The sequence below is a fragment of the Xiphophorus couchianus genome, chromosome 12 (assembly GCF_001444195.1).
Source record: "Xiphophorus couchianus chromosome 12, X_couchianus-1.0, whole genome shotgun sequence".
Lineage (NCBI taxonomy): Eukaryota > Metazoa > Chordata > Actinopteri > Cyprinodontiformes > Poeciliidae > Xiphophorus > Xiphophorus couchianus.
In genome coordinates, this window is record NC_040239.1 from 2,694,544 (window position 1) to 2,703,036 (window position 8,493).

Here is an 8,493-nt window from a genome sequence, read left to right on the forward strand (position 1 = left end):
ACGTCACTGATATACACACACAATACATACCAGCTACCTGTTAGGTGTATATATATATATATATCTGTGTATTTTTTGTTATTTTAGTAAAATAACAAAAAATAATTTGTCCATTTTATTTTGTTAATGTACGTTTCTTGTTATAAATGAAATTATTGGGGGGAATAAAGGAGAGAACATGAAACGGAAACAAACTGCTGCGTAGCGACTCGTGGCCGGGCTGTAGATCAAGAAGCACTGAAGTGCCATCTTGGATAAAATCAAAGCCACAGAAATTATGGTCTGAATTCACCACTGACAATCAGTTTCTGCTTAAAGAAAGCAAGGCCTGCGGTGCTGTGGTGGAGCAGGGGTGGAGCATGGCCCGAGCATGGCCCACGTGTGGAGGCCTTAGTCCTCAACGAGGTCGTCGCAGGTTCGATTTCTGGTCTGGTGACTTTTCCCACTCGTCTTCCCCCTTCTCTCATTACACACTTTCCTGTCAATTCACTATCAAATAAAGGTCACTAGAGCCAATGAAACCTTTAAAAAGAAAACTAGCTGCAACTGAAAAAGACAAGCAGGTTCGGCAGCAAAGCCCAGGAATTACAGGTCTCGTTTGATGTAAATGCGTCCATGATGGAGAAAAATGAGGCGTTGGAAATCAGGTGAGCAACAAAGAGGAGGAAAGCAGACTCATTTATATATTTTTAATAGATACCTAAAAAAAACAATATATTCAAATTGCGAAACTAGAAAAAAAAAAACTAAAATACAACTAAAAATGTTACATACTAATAATTTTTCTATGAAACATTTGAAACCACCTTTTAAATAAAATATCCAATGATTATTAGAAATACTTATACTGCTACAACCAAGGACCGTCACCATGGTTACTAGGACACGGTGGCAGCGGCTTCATACATCTGGATTTGTTTTGTGCGCCACACTTTTCTAAATTTGTACAAACACCAATTTTTGGAGTGAAAGCTGTGCACTCTTTCACATATAAGGCTCCTGATCTTCAGGAAATATCACTAGCTCCAAAACAATCGATAGTTTCATTGATAACTAGTAAAAATGTGTTACATAAAATTGGTTTCAGACATTTTTATTTGCATTTTATCGTTTTGTTTTTTTTGTTTCACAATTTGAAATAGAAAATGCAAATGGTTTTTATTCAAACTTCAACCGTTTGTTCTGCTGAGGCAATGGCAGTTTGTGACATCACACTATTCTCTGTGACATCACGCTCTTCTCTGTGACATCACAAAGCTGCATTCCTGAATTCTACAGTAAGAATCATTACAGAACCCAGAGAGCAAGGAGATCATTTCCGAACAAGAGACTGAAAACAAAACGCTTTTGAAGACAAAAAGGCATTTCCTAACAATTAAAAAAAGAAAAACATTGAACAATTATTGGATTTGTCGAGACGGAAAGGAGCAACAATGAGTGAGAACAGTAGGCCTTCTTCTTCTGAGTACGAGGAGATCATACAACTCCGTGATCAGACCGTAGCTCAACAGACGCTGAGACTGCGTGTCATCCTAAATGAAATCAATGACTGTTCCTCGGTGGCTGAGGAACAGTCTCTTCCTATCGAAAACAAGGATCCAGAGACTCAACTTGTGGAATGTAAACAAGTTGCATTTGAAAAAGATATAGAGCTCCAGCAGCAAGCCCAGGATATGCAGATCTCAGTCAACGTAAATGCGTTCCTGCTGGAGAAAAACGAGGCTTTGGAAATCGAAGTGCAACTTCTGACCAGACTGCTGAGAGACAAAGAGGAGGAATACAGACTCCAGTACCGGGCTCTGGAGGAACAAGTCCAGAATTTTCAAGATCTCCTGGCTGATTTGCAAGACATGAAAAGGAAATGCATGTTCCTGACGGAGAACGACGGGTCAAGGAAACTCGAGGAAACTGGCAAAAAGTTTCTCCAAGCGATGAAGAGTCCAGTGGGTCTTCAAGAAGAAACCAAGAAGCTTCCAGACAATTCAGGAAACAGCCCAGCCAGTGTGAAAGCTCCAACAGAGAACGCTTCGACTGGACCGTCTGAGCCTGAAGATCAGAACCATCAGCAGCAAAACCTGGAGCAGCAGAACCAGGAGAGATGGAAAGAGGAAACCCAGGAAGAAAGCCAGCCGGGTTCTGGGCAGCCAGAGAGGCAGCAGGTTGTCTACAGATGTGTGATCAGAGGAATCACCAATACGTTCCTGAAGATGTACAGAACAGGCACACTCAGATACTGGGTTGACTATTGGTATTTCTGAATAAAAAAAACAACACAATAGTAAGTGTCTATAGACACTTTCAGTGATTACAATGTGTACTCAATGAAACCCCTTTGACTTTCTGTCACTCTAAAAAGAAATTCGTTGAATCAACTTAATTGAATTGCTTCAATTTTTAACAAGTAATTCAATTAAGTTTATCCAACCTAATTTACTATGTTTATCCAAATTAAGTTAACTCAGTAAATTGAGTTCTTTCCAACTCAATATATTTGGATCTCACTACTCAATTCATTCAGTTAAATCAACTTACTTCAAGTTGGTTCAACTTAATTGAATTACTTGTTACCAATTGAAGTAACTCAATTAAGTTAAACCAACTTGATTGAGTTACTTCTTACCAATTGAAGTAATTCAATTAAGTTGACCCAACTTAATTGAATTACTAAGCTTCAATTACTTACCAATTGAAGCAATTGGTAAGTAATTAAGTTGGTTATAGTAACCAACTTAATTGAATTACTTGTTACCAATTAAAGCAATTCAATTAAGTTGACCCAACTTAATACCAGCTTAACAAATTTAGTTGGCTAAACTTAATTGAATTACTTGTTACCAATTAAAGCAATGCAATTAAGTTGAATCAACTTAATTGAATTACTCGTTACCAATTAAAGCAATGCAATTAAGTTGGATCAACTTAATTGAATTGCTTACCAGTTGAAGCGATTCAATTAAGTTGGTTCTACTATATTAATTTTTCACTGTACAGGATCTTTGAAAAACTAACATAACATGTTAAAACATGCATTTACAATAATTTAAGTTCTAGCTGTTATAATGTAATTTTGGATTTTTTTTTTAATATTTGGAACAACTTAAACATTTTAGTTAACTTTCTGTAGAATTAAGTCAAAGAGATTTGATTTATTAGAAAAAAAATATTTGAGTAAGAGTGACTTAAACAACCAATTGAAGCAAATCAATTAAGTTGAACCAACTTAATTTTATAACTTAATGCATTAAGTTATTAAAGCTTTGTAAATTGAGATGGATGAATTTAATGAATTGAGTTGGATGAGAGAGGAGCTGGACAGTCCTCCCACTAAGTCATAGGAAGCTTAATATAAGTTGTGGCCAATATCTTTTGGTAGCAAAATCTTAGTAGAATAAGATCAGATTTATTACATATGCAATTATAGTAAATGTTCACAAATACGCTTTTGGACATAGTATTTATCTTTCTATCTTGGTCTCTGTCCATTTTTTTTGTAGTTTTTTCTGTATGCTTTTGTTTGAAATAAATTTATTGGAGGGGAGAAAGAGAGAAAATGAAACAGGAAGAAACTGCTGTGTAAATAGTCTTCTCCCACTTCAAAATAAGAGCATGAGTATAAACATCCAGCTACTTGAAGAGTTAATTAACAGTAAATAGCTAAAACGTCAACACATGTCAAACTTTAGTCAACTGAAAGTTTACAGAACAGCCAAGTAAATTAGCAACTTAGATTATTCTGAGTGCGCTAAACATTTTCAAAGCTAGCTTAAGCTCTAAGCTACAAATGATCTCTGCTATTACCCGCAGTGTGGTAGACATACAAAAACAGTCAACAACCAAAACGTCAACATAGATGTACTTTATTCAACTGCAAGTTTACTAAACGGGGAAGTAAATTAGTGGTTTAGGGTTATCTGAAAAAATGTATTTCAAGTAAGCTAAGTGTGCTATCTAAGTGTTTTTAGCTTATTTTTAAAAAAGCTAAAAATTAACTTTTTAGTGGAAGTAAAGACCCTACAGGGGCAAGTACTTTTTACAGCCCTGGTATTGAAGGAAACTGAACATTATCAAGTGTAACCGTGCAGTTTTTAACAGCCTGTTGGGTTCACATTTACCTGAAAGTAAAGGAAAACCCACTAAATGTTATGATCATCACATCTCGGCATTTCAAGAGCAAGAGCCTGTTAGGAAGTGACAATGAGGTGCGTAAAGAGAGGGCTGATGGGAAAGCCAGACAGCGTGTGTGGTGTTTTTATTACGGGCTGCTCTTCTGATTTCTTCCCTGGAAGAATAAAAAAGCTCCACCTCATCCATGAAACAGGTCGGCGACGCCTAGCCGAACAGGAAGGAAAGCTATACAGGCTCTAGCATGACACGTGTAAGCCGATCTTAGCTGCATTTGAAGTTTTAAAAGCTTCTGCCTGAAAGATTTAGTATTAAGAGAGGGAACTGTATACGACACCCTTATAAATTGGAATCAATTTTTCAAAGGAAATCATAAAAGCCCTTTCTCTTCCCTCTTCTTGCCACGTTGATGGCTTCATTTAAAGTGGGTCTGTTCTTTCTGGGCATCCGCCTCGAGCGTTGGCCTCTGAGACGGGAGGTTTACGCCGAGGTTAGAGAGTTTTAAAGGTCCAATTTGAGCCGTTTTTACATTACATCAGGCTATCTTGTGGTATTGTTAGGAAAAAAGAGCAAAGAATAATACAGCGCCGGGGAGAACGACAAAGCCAGTCACTTCCTACAAACTGACCCAACTGATGAGAAAAGCAAAGCCTGTGTTACGGCTTGCAGCGCTCCTAAAAGGGTCCATATGTACGAAGGCCATCGTTAAGCAGTTCTGGTTCCGTTGTGCTTCACTTGCCGGGCTCGTAACAAAACGCCGGCTCTCTGGGAGGCGTCGGGGTGACGCATGATGATGACTCCTCGTCCGCTCTTCGTCCCACATCATCGCTTTTTTTATCTACGCCCATGAGTACGAGCAGAGGTGGATACCAAAACATGTACTCAAGCAAAAAGTAAAATTATTCAAATAAAAAAGTATTTGGTAAAATGTCTGCCCAAGTACTGAGTAACTAATCAAATGATCAATCATTTAATATTTAAAACTTACATCATCAGATGGACCAAAATAAGTGGAAATTTGGGGATTTTAGAGGCAAAAATAACAACTCATACAAATAATAAAAAATAAAGTCAGGCAAATGTATATTTTTTTCTAATCAGTTTCTTTCAATAAAAAACTTATGAAACAAAAACTGCAGGTGTGTGTGAGTCTGGTGAAGTTTTGGTTAAACATGTTTTTCATTCATTGGGTGGAAAATTAAGATATTTTATTCAAGAAAGAGAAGAAATATTTCATAATAAAATTACTCAGCGTAGTAAAAATACTCCTAAAATTATTATTTTTTCCAAAACTTGTAGATTCTGTATTTTTCTCTATCTCTTTTTGCCTCTTTTATTTGCTTACACTCACACTGCAGCTTACATAACCATGTTTATGTGTGACTGCTGGCAGTCACACACACACACACACACAGACTGAAGCAGATCAGACTGCCCTGTAAGGAGGGTACAGATTGTAGAAAAGAATAAAAAGCTAAACCTTCACTACAATCCTTTCCTCACCTGGTTCCATCCGTAAGGTGAGCTCAGTGTGGCCCAGCGCTGGACGGCGAATGTAACTCTGCATCTGTTCCATCTGTATGAAATGTATGGCTTGTAACATTTGATAATTTTTCAGCATTAAAGCCTGTTTTATATATAACCAAATCTCATTATTTCTCAAGGTAATTTACACTGAGGGGTTCTGGTCTCGTCTTGAAACGGGTTAACGACCCTGGGAGGTGCGCAGAGACAAAAACGAATAACTCCAACAAAGTAAATGTAACTAGTTACTACCCAACTGAGTACGATCAGAAAGAACATAATATTCATATTCAGATAATTATTTATGTCCTGAAACACCAACAATTAATCTTTAAACTACAAGGCGTTCAACCAATGGAGGTTAAAGACACAAAACTTTACCTATTTGTTCACCTATTTGTGCTGATGACAAATAGGTGAACAATAAATAAGCAAATAAATACATATTTAAAATTGGAAATCCACATGTTTCTTGTGAAATGTTTTTACAATAAAATGCCACAATTTATCATATAGTTCTTCCCATTTTTCCCCACTAATTAGTAATTTTTCATAGTTTATAGTTCTGAACTGTTAACAGAATCCAGGACTAGTTGAATATGTTGGCCTAAATATGTTGCAATTTTCCTATTACCTAAAAATATGCTGTTTGTGATATACCAAAACTCATAATTACTAACATTTTTTTTTACACCTTTTGTAATATTTTTTGCCCTTGGAGGTCGCCCATGGTGACGGATGGCTTGATGACGTCATTAGGTCCATTCTGTACTGGAGTGTACAGAGTAAACACAGGAAGGCTCCTATTGTTCGGACTATAAGCCGCTACTTTGGAACCAGGCGGCTTACAGCCCGGTGCGGCTTTCCTGTGGATTTTTCTTCAACCGCCAGGGGGCTCTACAGCAGGAAGTGAATCATTGGAAATCAAAGAAGAAAGTGCTGATTTTCGTTTAGAACAAGCGCGTGCTAGCAGCAGGCACGACGGAGAAATGATTTCAAACTCAAACCCCTCATGAAGGAAACAACAGGAAGAAGTTCATATGATGCAGCTTTTAAGTGGAAGAATTTCGATCTTTCCCTCATGAAAGAAAGGAGAGCGCAGTGCGAGAGCCGGAGTGGAACACACCCTGGACATTTCTCCACAACACTTTGACCCATTTATACCAGCAGAACCACCGAACCTAACGAGCTTGCGACGCTCTTTGAGATGCTAACAGGAGCTAATACTGCCTGCGGGACTGACGTCACCTATCCGACCTGATCCAGGGAGGATCGGTATCGCTGATACCGCCGCACCGAACTCTAAACAGCACAGATGTTGCCGAACCGGAACGTCAAAGACAAGCCGCGCTAATGCATCTAGAACACTGGTACTGAGTGTGAAACCACGACAACACGAACGAAGTGTTGGTTCGACAACAACCGGACACAGAGCTATAGAAGTACTTACCGGGTCACACCGTCCGACCAGAGGTTCGGGTCGTTCATTGTTTCATTTATGAAGCTGAAGGCAGCAGCAGCTCCTCCGGCCATCTCTGTTTGGTCCTACTCATCTTCATCTCCTCTTCTGATTTCAGATCCATTTCAACACCTCAGGTTCAAATCAAAAAGGCTTAATAACTCATCACTCTCCTACAGTTGGACCATTACACGTCATTTACCCAGAATGCATTGCAGCCTGAACAACATGCTGCGACATTATTTTGTTAAAATTAATAAAAACTAAATAACCTGCAGTATTATTACTGTATTGTTTTTACATCTAGAATAGATATTTCCCAAATAAGGTCTATTTTTATAACTAATCATGTATAGTTTAAAGCGACAGTAGCCAAAATACTTTACTGTAATGTCTTGTACACTATGGTAAAATTCTGGCTGTCGGTATTTTTACTTTAAATTAAAGACATATATTTTATATATATATACTGTATATATATATATATATAACAACTGAAGTAATTGCAGCTACTTAATTATGCTATAAAATAGTCCTTTGTTTGTTTTTTTCTGTTCTTGGTTATAAAGCGAGAAAATGAAGCAACGTGAACTCATGGAAAAGTTGCAGTTTTATTTGTGATTCATAATTCAAATATTTGAAGAAACAAATGAGCAACATTTACAGCAACCTGATACAGCAGCATCATAATTTAACCTAAAACTGATATCAAACCATTGGTAAAATGCATTAATTTGCTCCACACGACACTCCAAACCCCATTGGGACTTTTAGACTCGATTTCCTCCACCTCCTCTCCCTTGGTGATGAAGGAGTTAAATGACAAAGACGATGAGTTTCACCCCCGGTAAAGAGGGTTAATGAGATAAAAGCAAGGCGGCGACCCGGGTGGTCTCTGGGGGTCCAAGTCCTTGTAAAGATGGCGACCTCCACGATGACCCACACAGCTGCAGCAAAGACTTGGTAACAAGTCAGTGATTCAATTAAGATGCGCTTCAATTTGGCTTTGGAAAATATGCTGTTAAAGTTGAACTGCAGATGTTACTGACAATATATGCTAATCAGCAGGTATATTATGGACTGTTTGTTAAAAATTAACAGCAATAATTTGGGTTATTTAGCCTGTCATAAGAGAACAAAATGGGCATTCATTTTTTAAAACATATTTTCATCTTAATCATTCGTTTTGTAAATGTCACTTAATATTTATTAAATCCAGTTTAAATATTTTGCTCTAAAATAAGTATGTATTTAGTATTTAGCTCCCAACCTAACTATTTAGCTCCAAGCTGTAGCTGAATATTTAGTTTACAAACTAAACATTTACTTTGTAAACTAAATATTTAACTTAAAGTAAAACTTAAATATTTAGTTTACTAAACAAATAC